This window comes from Balaenoptera borealis (assembly GCF_965194805.1).
Source record: "Balaenoptera borealis genome assembly, chromosome: 5".
Lineage (NCBI taxonomy): Eukaryota > Metazoa > Chordata > Mammalia > Artiodactyla > Balaenopteridae > Balaenoptera > Balaenoptera borealis.
The window spans coordinates 85615536-85629302 of NC_138862.1; the positions used below are offsets into that span (position 1 = coordinate 85615536).

At 38.4% G+C, this 13767-nt stretch overlaps 1 protein-coding gene and 1 long non-coding RNA gene across 7 annotated transcripts in view; one reads left to right on the forward strand and one right to left on the reverse strand.

Annotated features, from left to right (window-relative positions):
• LOC309629761 (uncharacterized protein) overlaps positions 1-13767 on the reverse strand; it is a 137951-nt gene that overhangs the window by 103290 nt on the left and 20894 nt on the right. The window lies entirely within an intron of this gene.
• The window catches only part of LOC309629813, a 167206-nt gene that overhangs the window by 55147 nt on the left and 98292 nt on the right, over positions 1-13767 (forward strand). The window contains exon 3 of the long non-coding RNA XR_014245233.1: positions 12595-12654. This is a non-coding gene — a long non-coding RNA (uncharacterized lncRNA). The remainder of the gene's footprint in view (positions 1-12594; positions 12655-13767) is intronic.

Sequence of the window (13767 nt, forward strand, 5' to 3'; positions counted from 1 at the left end):
AATGTGCTAATCAAGTATCCCAATTCAGGAATTAAAAGCTTAGAAAGAAGAAGATACTGAAAACCAGAGAATAAATTTTTTTTTCTGTTTTTGTAATTGCTCTAAGGCTAAGTAATGCTCTTTGAGATAATTTTAGAAGAATTTAGTAATATTAGACATATTAAAGCTATCTGGATGGCGGAAAACCCTTTAGAATTTATCAACAGAATGGAATAGAATGTTAGACAACAATTTTTTTAATGTAGTTTCACATATCTGATAGATGAGCTGAATTTTTTTTTGGAGGAGTGTCAATAAATGCATAAGCTCTGGGCTTGCTGAACTTCTGAAGGACATGTGCCTGTAATTGGCCTTTCTCATTTCTGTCTTGTTAACAAGTATATAAATAAGAGAAGCCTTCAGTAATTGGCTCAGAGTTACTAATGAATTAATTAACTTCAGTCTATTTTACCTAACCTTTAATAATAAGAGTCTTTTTATTTTTTTGGTTCAGCAATAGGTCTGACAGACTGAAAAAACAGACATGCAGCAAAGCTCTTGAAAATTAATGAGAAACGAGGAAAGAATCAATGTACATTCTGCTTGCAGAGAACTGACACAAAAAAGACACAATAAACCATGAACAAACACAGTCAGTTTAAAAAATAGGTTAGAAAAAGTGGGCAAATTCAATTATAGAAGTAATTAGAAGATATAGGGCAAGGCTGCCTTTTGGGACCGTGCCAGAAAACATGAATTAATATTAGTGAATAGAAAGAACCCATGTAGTAATTAAGAAGCAATCACCTATGGCAATGAGTACCTGAAAACAGGCTGCAAACTATTAATTCAGTGATCAAAAATATTTTTAGATGATTAATATGGCAAATTTATTTAAAAGACTAATTTCTGGAAAGATATCAAGACAATAGCACACTATTTGTTCCTCTGGCATTTATATAGCTAATTAAATTTTATAATTTGCAACAACAGTCATTATTATCTGAAAACAGTAAAAGCAATATTTTACCTCCTTTTTATAAAACAGTGGTTCTAAAATCAATAAGTTAAATCCAGCTCCTGCTGTCCTCCTATAAGTGCCTAAGCTTTGATTGTTACATTCTTTCAATGTGCATTTTTCTTATAAGTCTCTGTTTCAGTAACATTAAGCATTTGAATTAATGTACATATCCTCAAAGGTTTTACATGTTCCCATACCTGGGCAGGGATTCCACACACTGTTTAATTTCAACAGTATCAAATAAAAGCAGTTTAATGAACTATTTGTGCATCAAAGACTTTCTTACTTGGTCAACAGAGGTCTGTTACTTCAGTACACACCATTCCTCCCCCTAGAATACAAAGGCATAGACACGTTATAGTGAAGAGTGCTTTACAACACACAGAAGGCTAATGGCTTCTGAAATAGGTGATTATCAGAGCCCTGTAGAGCAAGATGAGGGTCTGGCTGGTAATAAATAACCTCGCAATATGAATTATCCTATTTCCACAGCTTTAAAAAAAAGATGTACGTTTCATTTGTTGACCAGAAAAATCTGGAAAATGCTGTCTTTTTGGAAATAACAGGGAGCTACTAAAACAAATCAGTGTGTCCGTGGGGAGTTATTGAGCACCTACTAAGGGCCTAAGGCACAAAAGTTAATCCTGAAATGCTAACCTTGTAACAAATAGTTGTGTGTGTATGTGTGATTTCCTTTTGGAAGCCAATAAACAAAACCTTTGTATGCCATGCTTTAGAGATGCTAGATTTTTAATTACTAAATTTGCTGATGGATTAGTGCTGTTTGTGAGGTTAAGGTATAAATTCATTACCTACAAAACAAGATCAAGCTTGAAACTCATTGAGAGTCACTATTGCAGAGGGCATGGAGGGAAAGAGTGTAGGTATTTGAGAAGAATAAACATGAGAGATTTTAACAAGATACCAAATTAAGCAGATATTAGATCTGTCCAGTTCTTTCATTATCTGTATTTCTCTCATTTTCTTAAAATAAGCCAGGTGCTTTTGAAAAGAACATATAAGAGAAGATAGCCTCTAGCAGAGGTCTCTCATTCTCTGAGTTTGCTTCATGTTGTTAATTATCAAAACTTAGGTATGACAACAGCAAACAAACAACTCCCCTGCCAGCTAGATGACGCTGATGACAGAGAGCTCCCCAAGAGGCAGGCAATTGGGAACTAGTGAAGTGAGTACAGCTTAGAGGCATGGGCCTGAGAGGGGCTGCCAGCTGAACAGGACCCAGTCACCATGAAATGTTAATGTGTCAATGAAGGGGAGAAGCATGAATGAACCACAAAGAAACTGAAAATAACTCAGCTGGTTGGAAATGGAATTTGGGCTGTTTGCCAAAGTAAGGTGTTCAAGGGCACACACCCTAACACCTAGGGAAAAAAAGGCTGCCCCTGAATTTGAAAAGACAAAATATTTTGAAGAAAGAAGACAAATGGCTTTTTTCATCAGAAATAAACTTCTTTTTTTTCTTTTATTCTTCCCTTCCATGCAACAAACATTTTCTGAGTTCCTACTTTTTGCCAGGTTCTGGGTTAGGAATGAAGAAGGAAGAGAGGGAGAATGGAATAAATATAAAAGTAAATGAGGAGGCTGGTTCAAGACGGCAGAGTAGAAGGATGTGTACTCACTCCCTCTTGTGAGAGCACTGGAATCACAACTAACTGCTGAACAATCATCGATAGGAAGACACTGGAAGTCACCAAAAAAGATACCCCACATCCAAAGACAAAGGAGAAGCTGCAATGAGACGGTAGGAGGGGCGCAATACAATAAAATCAAATCCCATAACTGCTGGATGGGTGACTCACAAACTGGAGAACCCTTATACCACAGAAGTCCACCCACTGGAGTGAAGGTTCTGAGCCCCACGTCAGGCTTCCCAACCTGGGGGTCCGGCAATGGGAGGAGGAATTCCTAGAGAATCAAACTTTGAAGATTAGCGGGATTTGATTTTAGGACTTCAACAGGACTGGGGGAAACAGAGACTCCACTCTTGGAGGGCACACACAAAGTAGTGTGCACGTCGGGACCCAGGGGAAGGAGCAGTGACCCCATAGCAGACTGAACCAGACCTACCTGCTACTGTTGGAGGGTCTCCTGCAGAGGCGGGGGGTGGCTGTGGCTCACTGTGGGGACAAGGACACTAGTAACAGCAGTTCTGGGAAGTACTCCTTGGCGTGAGTCCTCCCAGAGTCCGCCATTAGCCCCACCAAAGTGACCGGGTAGGCTCCAGTGTTGGGTTGCCTCAGGCCAAACAACCAACAGGGAGGGAACCCAGCCCCACCCATCAGCAGACAAGTGGATTAAGGTTTTACTGAGCTCTGCCCGCCAGAGCTCTACCCACCACCAGTCCCTCCCATCAGGAAGCTTGCACAAGCCTCTTAGATACCCTCATCCACCAGAGGGCAGACAGCAGAAGCAAGAAGAACTACAGTTCTGCAGCCTGTGGAATGAAAACAACATTCACAGAAAGACAGACAAAATGAAAAGGCAGAGGACTATATACCAGATGAAGGAACAAGATAAAACCCCAGAAAAACAATTAAATGAAGTGGAGATAGGCAACCTTCCAGAAAAAGAATTCAGAGTAATGATAATGAAGATGATCCAGGACCTTGGAAAAAGAATGGAGGCAAAGATTGAGAAGATGCAAGAAATGTTTAACAAAGACCTAGAAGAATTAAAGAACAAACACCTAGAAGAATTAAAGAAGAAACAAACAGAAATGAACAATACAATAACTGAAATGAAAAATACTCTAGAAGGAATCAATAGCAGAATAACTGAGGCAGAAGAACGGGTAAGTGACCTGGAAGACAGAATGGTGGAATTCACTGCCGTGGAACAGAATAAAGAATAAAGAATGAAAAGAAATGAAGACAGCCTAAGAGACCTCTGGGACAACATTAAACGCAACAACATTCGCATTATAGGGGTCCCAGAAGGAGAAGAGAGAAAGGACCCGAGAAAATATTTGAAGAGATTTCTATCAAACATTTAGAGAAGAGTTAACACCCATCCTTCTCAAACTCTTCCAAAAAATTGCAGAGGAAGGAACACTCCCAAACTCATTCTACGAGGCCACCATCACCCTGATACCAAAACCAGACAAAGATACTACAAAAAAAGAAAATTACAGACCAATATCACTGATGAATATAGATGCAAAAATCCTCAACAAAATATTAGCAAACAGAATCCAACAACACATTAAAAGAGTCATACACCACGATCAAGTGGGATTTATCCCAGGGATGCAAAGATTCTTCAATATATGCAAATCAATCAATGTGATACACCATATTAACAAACTGAAGAATAAAAACCATATGATCATCTCAATAGATGCAGAAAAAGCTTTTGACAAAATTCAACACCCATTTATGATAAAAACTTTCCAGAAAGTGGGCATAGAGGGAACCTACCTCAACATAATAAAAGCCATATACGACAAACCCACAGCAAACATCATTCTCAGTGGTGAAAAACTGAAAGCATTTCCTCTAAGATCAGGAACAAGACAAGGATGTTCACTCTCGCCACTATTATTCAACATAGTTTTGGAAGTCCTAGCCACGTCAGTCAGAGAAGAAAAAGAAATAAAAGGGATACAAATTGGAAAAGAAGTAAAGCTGTCACTCTTTGCAGATGACATGATACTATACATAGAGAATCCTAAAGATGCCGCCAGAAAACTGCTAGAGCTAATCAATGAATTTGGTAAAGTGGCAGGATACAAAATTAATGTACAGAAATCTCTTGCATTCCTATACATTAACAACAAAAGATCAGAAAGAGAAATTAAGGAAACAATCCATTCACAATTGCAACAAAAAGAATAAAATACCTAGGAATAAACCTACCTAAGGAGGTAAAAGACCTGTACTCAGAAAACTATAAGACACTGATGAAAGAAATCAAAGATTACACAAACAGATGGAGAGATATACCATATTCTTGAATTGGAAGAATCAACATTGTGAAAATGTATACTACCCTAAGCAATCTACAGATTCAATGCAATCCCTATCAAATTACCAATGGCATTTTTTACAGAAGTAGAACAAAAAAATCTTAAAATTTGTATGGAGACACAAAAGACCCTGAATAGCCAAAGCAGTTTGAGGGAAAAAAACGGAGGTGGAGGAATCAGACTCCCTGACTTTGGACTATACTACAAAGGTACAGTAATCAAGACAATATGGTACTGACACAGAAACAGAAATATAGACCAATGGTACGGGATAGAAAGCCCAGAGATAAACCCATGCATCTATGGTCAACTAATCTATGACAAAGGAGGCAAGGATATACAATGGAGAAAAGGCAGTCTCTTCAATAAGTTGCACTGGGAAAACTGGACAGCTACATGTAAAAGAATGAAATTGGAACACTCCCTAACACCATACACAAAAATAAACTCAAAATGGATTAAACACTTAAATGTAAGACAGGACACTATTAAACTCTTAGAGGAAAACATAGGAAGAACACTCTTTGACATAAATCATAACAAGATCCTTTTTGACCCACCTCCTAGAGTAATGGAAATAGAAACAAAAATAAACAAATGGGACCTAATGAAACTTAAAAGCTTTTGCACAGCAAAGGAAATTACAAACAAGACGAAAAGACAACCCTCAGAATGGGAGAAAATACTCGTAAATGAAGCAACCGACAAAGGATTAATCTCCAAAATATATAAATAGCTCATGCAGCTCAATATTAAAAACACAAATAACCGAATCAAAAAATAGGCAGAAGACCTAAATAGACATCTCTCTAAAGAAGACATACAGATGGCCAAGAAGCACATGAAAAGCTGCTCAACATCACTAATTATTAGAGAAATGCAAATCAAAACTGCAATGAGGTATCACCTCACACCAGTCAGAATGGCCATCATCAAAAAATCTACAAACAGTAAATGCTGGAGACGGTGTGGAGAAAAGGGACCCTCTTGCACTGTTGGTGGGAATGTAAATTGGTGCAGCCACTATGGAGAACAGTATGGAGGTTCCTTAAAAAACTAAAAATAGAATTACCATATGATCCAGCAATCCCACTACTGGGCACATACCCAGAGAAAACCATAATTCAAAAAGAGTCATGTACCAAAATGTTCATTGCAGCTCTATTTACAACAGCCAGGACATGGAAGCAACCTAAATGTCCATCAACAGATGAATGGATAAAGAAGATGTGGTACATATATACAATGGAATATTACTCAGCCATAAAAAGGAACGAAACTGAGTCATTTGTAGGGACGTGGATGGGCCTAGAGACTGTCATACAGAGTGAAGTAAGTCAGAAAGAGAAAAACAAATATCGCACATTAACGCATATATGTGGAATCTAGAAAAATGGTACAGATGAACTGGTTTGCAAGGCAGAAATAGAGACACAGATGTAGAGAACAAACGTATGGACACCAAGGGGGGAAAGTGGCGGGGGGGTGGTGGTGGGATGAATTGGGAGATTGGGATGGACATATGTACACTAATATGTATAAAATAGATAGCTAATTAAGAACCTGTTGTATAAAAAATAAATAAATAAGATAAAATTCAAAAAAAAAAAAAAAGGAAATGAGACCCAACCCCTCTTTAAAGCTCCTATCCTAGAGAAAGGACAGATATAGGGAGCTATAATAAAAGATAGTGAAATAAGTGCAAAAGAGGGGAAGAGGTAAGTTGTAGTGATAGTGGGGAGGAAGGGGGCAGTTAGCTGGGGGGCTATAGCAGATCAAAAAAGGTTTTCATTAGAAGAGGTGGCAATTATGCCGATCTTGAAGAATAACAGGCAGAGAAGGAAGAAGGAGAATTTTAGCTGGAGGGAACTTTCTTTTATCCCACTGTCATCTCTAACTTCCTCTTTTCCAAATCAAGGTTATTTTAGGAAGAGCAAGTAGACAAGACAAGCATGAGGCGTATATATGAGGGTGGTGATTGTGTGTGCTGGGGTGGGGGAGGATGGGTGTGAGAAGAAAGATTGGGTTGTATGGGATTTCTTTAGAGTTTATAATACGTTCTCTTCATATATCAAATTTTATCTCCTCCAGGTTAGTATGTTTTTTTAAATTTTTAAATTTTGGCTGTGCCGTGCGACGTGCGTACCCTAATTCTCTGACCAGGCATTGAACCCGTGCCCCCTGCCTTGGGAGCGCAGAGTCTTAACCACTGGACCGCCGGGAAAGTCCCAGTATTTTTTTTAAACACACTCTTTCACTATTTGAATGAAGTTTTGATTCTGTTTTATTGGAAAATGGGACTTTACAATAGCTTTTTTTTTTATGTTTGTTGGCTTAGTCATTTTTGCCAATGATAAATCCCTTATTCTAATTTATGGCTTGACGATTCCTGTGGATTATGCTATATTTATACCTGCATCCAATTACTCCTTTATTAATGTATCCTTTCCTTTTCTCATTAAATAAATATTTAAGTACTTACTACTTGATAAATATCTTGCTAGGCATAGTTTATTCTTTCCTTGCTTCTAGCTTAGAATATGAAACATGGAAGTTATTTAAAATGCACTGTCTAAAAGATCAGACTTATGCATATGATTGAACCTTATTCAGCACTGAACATCAAAACTAATCGTGTTCTTGACTGATATATTGGTCAGTGGGACCATGTATACTGGTCTATTTAGTTCTTAAGATGTTTTCAAAGGAAGACTATAGAGCAAAAGCCTAGTTAAGGCAATTCAGCAGGCTTACCTATAAATGGAGAAGAATTTCAGGCTGGCGTGGGTCAAAAGTTTCCTATGTACAAAACCAGACTTGCTTACTAGACATGTAAAATCTAAGTGTCCATGTCTCTTTAGAGGCTGAGAAAAAAAAAAGTATCATGCATGAACATTAATTCATTCAGTGGATTTTTAAAGTAGTACTCTGCTAGGAACTAGGGATACAAAAATGATTAAAACATGAGCCTTGCCCTTAAGGAACTTCCTCCCACAAGAAGCAGATGAGTCAGATAAGTAAATCAATTATTATAATATAACTGTGATGAGGTATAAAAGTGCAGCATTCTATGAAAGCACAAAAAAGGGATATCTAAATTAGATTGGGACAGTGGAGTAAGAGGATAAAATGCCAGAAGTGAGTTTTTAGGAACAAGAATTTAATTAGCTGAAGAAGGGGGCCAAGGAAAGGTGATGTATAAAATAGCATGATGAGCTTGGGAATGCCTTTTTGCAAACTTACAAAGAATTGGCTCCATATTCAAAGAAGGGTGGGTGGGATGGTAAAGTATCCCTTATACAGATCAGACTCTCTCTGAGGTTTTCAGGGCCTTGACTCATTTCTTCTTTCCTAACTCCTTTTCTTTTGCCCAAGGTTTTTGGACAGAACCATATAGAAAGTCTATTCTGTGGTCATTTCAGTATTTGAAAGCTGCTGGCCTAGAGTGTACTGTTGGGGTATGTCAAACGTTCATGCTAATGACCTAGGTGAGAGCACAGAAAAGCAGTAATGGATGGGATCACAGTATACTTGTGTGTGCCTCAGCAAGTTGTTGACATCTATGGAAATGATTTCTTTCTCTGTGCCAGTGTTTCCTTTTGTCTGAATTCAGAGCCTTGAATAGGCTAGCTTGTTGCAAAGACCTCAGAAGGTTTTCTGCATGAACAACATCAAGAAAAGAGGTCAAGGTAATTCTCAGGATTAGCTCTAGTGTATCACATGGTAAAGGTGTTTATTAGAAATGTCCACTCCTTTATGAATTCTCTGCCTACCTAATTCCTACTCATCTTTCAGGAATCAGCTTAAATGACTTTTTTCTGAGAAGCTTTGCCTCACCTTCTGTATTAGGTCATGTCTCTTTGTTATATGCTTTCTTAGTACCCTGCAGTTTTCCTTTGTAGCACTTACTGTGACTCCAATTAAATACTGAATTATGTAATTAATGCTTTCACACCAGACTCTTTAAGTAGAATATTAGCTTCATGAGGGCAGAAACTGGGTTTTATGCTGCTGTATCTGCAATGCCTTGCAGCATTCTTGGTTCATAGTAGTTGCTCAATACGTATTTTTGGAAAATGATTCAGTTACTCGTTATCCCAATTCCAGTGCATTTAAAATGCAACAAATTGAAATGCAGCAGAGCTGCTAAGTAAAACCAGATCTGTAGATCCTAGAGCTAACTGGAACTCCCAGAAACCTCTCAAAACTGACACTGGCTTCTAGGAGAGTTCAAATGATGGCACTGGGTTATCTCCTCTTATTGCTCCACCTGGCCTCTCCCCATGGTGTTTTGGCTCAAAACTCATCCGGCATCTTTCCATTCGTCTGTGTCAGCAACTTGTTATTGCAACTTGTTTTCCTCAGGCCAGTGCTTCCTTCATTATTGAGTGCCAAATATGCTGGTCAGTGTGCCAAGCATTTGGGATAAAAACATGGATAAGGCATGGACCTGACCTCAGGAGAGCAGTAGGCCGCCACAGAGTGGCAAGATCAGAGTAGGCTTCATCAGTCTCCAGGGAACCACTGCCTGTAGTTATAGCATAAGACCATTGCCCTTTTAGCATTAAAAGATTTGATCACTGTTAAAATGCATGTCACCTTGGAAATCATAACTATTTTTAGCAGTTATCAAGCACTTTTACCTTCATATGATAAGAGCAGGCTTTGGCCCAGAGGTGTGGAGGGACAGGGAAAAGGCCTTTGGGAGTGTGAGAGGAAGAGGGACAGGAGTGCCAGTAAGTTGGGAAAGGTGTAAAAATGAAATAGCTAGAGCAACAGTGCCTAGCACATAATAGACACAATTTACTCAAGGGAATGCTTGGGTAAATAAAAGATAAACTGCTTTCTTCAAATTGGCCTTCAAATTGAGGCCAGGTTTTACCTTAGGCTGTTTCTTTAGGTAGCTAGCAATTTCTGGTTGGGAAAAAGTTTACAAAATAGGAAACAGATGGCTCCAGCTGTTTGGGGTTGATGCCAAATCCCAATTAAGCTCACACTCTAGGACTTCACAAGGAGAACATACAAAATGTATTTTTTTTTTCCTTTTCTACCACCATGAATTCAAGAGGATGTCCATTTACCAGGGGGAAAAGACCGGGGTGCAGGGAGATAAATTGGGAAATTGGGATTGACATATACACACTACTATATATAAAATAAATAACTAATAAGGACCTACAGTTTAGCACAGGGAACTTTACTCAGTACTCTGTAATGACCTATATGGGAAAAGTATCTAAAGAAGAGTGGATGTATGTATACGTATAACTCATTCACTTTGCTGTACACCTGAAACTAACACAACATTGTAAATCAACTAGACTCCAATAAAAATTTAAAAAAAAATCAGTATCAAAAAAAGAAATGTTACAAGAAGGAGTCATACCCTGTTTTCAAAGGTTCCATGTAAGCTTGAGTTTAGATGCATATGCTGGGTTCTCTTAGCTATTCCAAACATTTTTTTTAATCAAAGAAACTCCAATAGACTTAAATTGGTCATGAGAACTAGTGATGATGTTTCACAAAAGGACAAATATACCATACTGGTGTCTGAATACTAAGATTCTTTTCTATGTCTGTGAGTATAATGCTTGCTTACACATAGTAGCAAAGAACACAATTAGCATACTAATTTGATTCCCTACCTAAAGAATGAAAGTTTCCTTTGACACAGACAGCTGTCCATGAATGGCTGGGGTGACCCTTGGTCAGTTTTCCATCTGTCTTAGAGTAAAAAGTCCAGACTTAGACGCATATTAGCTGTATGACCTTGAGCAGCCTTCTTATGTTGCTTTTTCTCAGTGTCTTCCCCTGTAAAATGGAGGCACATCTAATACCTGCCTCATGGGGTGGTGGTAAGGATTAAGTTAGCACCTTGCTTGCCATAGACATTCCATATTTTTTTTTTCCCCACTCTGGTCTGAATCTGTCTATTCTGAGGAAGTCTGTAGTAGGTATAGGACTCTCTACTTCTACCTGCCTCTAAAGAGAGAAGTAGAGAAAGGTTTTACTGAATCAATTTTAAGAGAATTCTGCAGTCATGTAGAAGTCACCACTTCCTTTTTGCCCTGGCTCCCAGGGATATAAGGCTCCGAGGATGGGAGACAGGGAATGACTGCTGTTGGGGAATGTCTTAGGCCTATCTCCAGTGCCATTGGCAGCTCTTAGAATATCGGGTTGACAAATCTAAATAACACCAATTATAATTGCATGACCGCAGTCTCTCAGTATCTCCCTGTACTGACCTCTCTCTCCTGCCCTTTCCCCTTCCTTAGACTAGTGGGTCTTAAGCGTGGTTACACATTGTAATCACCTATGGAGCTTTAAAAAATACAGATGCCTTGGTCCCATTCTCAGATATTCTGATTTTACTTGTCTGGGGTATAGTCTCAGTATTGGCCCTGTTAAAAGCTCTCCAGAAAATCATTGCATTTTCGAACGCTGAAAATTTCAAAATTAATTTTGTTTTCAATGTAAAGTCCAAGTTAACACATGCCAATAAACCAGTTAATAAAAAGAAATTGAGTCACAGTGCATAAAATTAATTTTATACTGTTAATAATGTTTAGTATCTTAAGCTTACTTAAAACCTAGTTTAATGTAAACACCCTCTGTCCTGCCCTGCGCCATAAATTTGAGGCTGTTGAGCCAACTTCGTGTGAAAGGTACCAGGTTGGAAGGAGTAGAGCAGTCGAATGTGGTCCTGTCATTTGCTGAAAGATTCTTAAGAGCCAGTGGTAGTTCAGAGTGCTCTCCTGCATCTCAGGTTAGCTCCAGGGATCTAAGGATCTCTTCTTTATTAGCTCTGCCCGTTTGGCTGCTAGTTGTGCTAAATGGATATTTTTCAACCCCAGTGTCATGAGACTCTGGTGTGTCATGAGATATGTTACAAGAAATGTGAAATAATATGTTCTGGGGTTTAAGAATGAATTCCAGCAAACTTAAGGTTATCCTTGTAACAGCATTGTTTTCACTCACTTGCATGCCAATGCCCTGTCTTGAATGGGAGAACATGGTGGAGTTACAATTACTATGGGGGACTGTCATTTGACATGAGTGTGTCCCTGTGGAACAAAGGTTGGGGTTTTGCAAAATCCAGTCTCCCAAGTCAGAGGAGTTCCTCACTGGGCCTCATTTGCAGCAGTGCATATTAATGGGGGTGGTGGAGAGAGCTGGACAAAGGGGCCTCTCTGTGTTCTGGTGCCCAGTCTCTTTTTTGGGGACAGAGAGGACCTTGATTTCTTACATTGGAGAAGGAAGCTTGTGTACAAGTTCACACCTTAAGGCATCTCTGAACTGAAAATGGAAAAAAATCTTCAGTAATGCTGCCAGTCTTTTCTCATCACAAAAATCAGTATATAAACATGTCAAATGTAAACACAATATTTTTAGGAAAAATAAGAAGAAAAGTATTATATACTTCAGGGGTTCTCCTGATAGAGTAATTGTGATCTGACCAGGAATTTTAATGTTTTCCGCTGAAGGTGAAGGAATGGGGTGCTTCATTTAACAGTTTCATTTGCTAGCTGAACTTGCTAGTTGCATAAAAAGAGAAATTGCCAGGTAGGTAATTTAGATCAACACTTTGTTTTTTTTTTTCCTTTTCAAGGTTTCTGAGCAGAAGGGAAGATGAGGCTTGGAGAAGAAAGAAGGGCTAGGGAGAAATATGGTAAGCCCTCAATAAGTGGCTGTGGATAGTTGTCATGGTGGTGATGATAGTGTTGATAAATCTCTCCTGAGAAAGGTTTTCAAATCAGATGGAACATACTGCTTTGGTTTTTATGAGTACTGAGCTATTTTAAATATTATTTACTACTTTTGTGCTTAGAGTAGTTTTTTTTCTAGTAAGGAATTTGAATGCACGATAAAGGAAGAGGGATTTATGAAGAGCTTAGTATACCCAAATTGAAATCACCTGGATCTTGTTTTTTAATTTTCCTTGTTTACAACAAATGACTTAATTATACTTTGGTGTCTTAATTTTCATTTCAACTTCTCAACTTATTAGTGAGTAATATACGTGGAGTCCCTTGAGTTAAATGGACAAAGTGTCAAACAAACTTAAGGTTTTATTTTGCAGTACAGTTGGTTAAATTGGGCAAGTAACTTAAAATATATGTTGAAGATTAGATTCCTCATGGTCATATGGCAAATTAAGTGAAGGGCTTTCAAAAAGTGTGATGGATTCCTATTACTATCTTATTACTACTAAACTATTAGTAAACTATTCCTATTACTATCTTATTACTACTAAACTATTAGCCACAAAAAGTTTCAGAAAATTCATGGATATAGCTCAAGGATGAGTTGCTTACAGAGAGAAAATCAGGAATGTTTTGGGGGTACTTCCCTAATCTTTCAGCTCAGACATTGCCCTGACTTCCCACAATACATCCAACAGGGCTGCTTCCTGAGACACGTCTGCAAGGCCTGGTCTGACATATGTCATTTGTTGCACTACTCACGTTGAATCATGATATTTTCCTTTCCTTCCAGCTCTTGCTCTTCATTTTACACCACTCTTTATTTCACATTGCTTTTTATTTTACACTGACCCTAGGCACTTGGTGGCAGTATATGAAATCTCAGTTTTTTTATTCTGCAGATCATGTCTGGTGCTGTGGTTTTAGATCCATTACTGTTTACTGAGCTTTTATTGTCACTAGAGACAGCTTTGCATTTTAATAAAGTTTCCAGTCCTCTAGGACTCTCTCCCCTGAAACAACTCCAGCTCCCCAGGGCTGCTGAGGAGTTGAGCAGAGGGTAGAAGCCTTTGCGGACA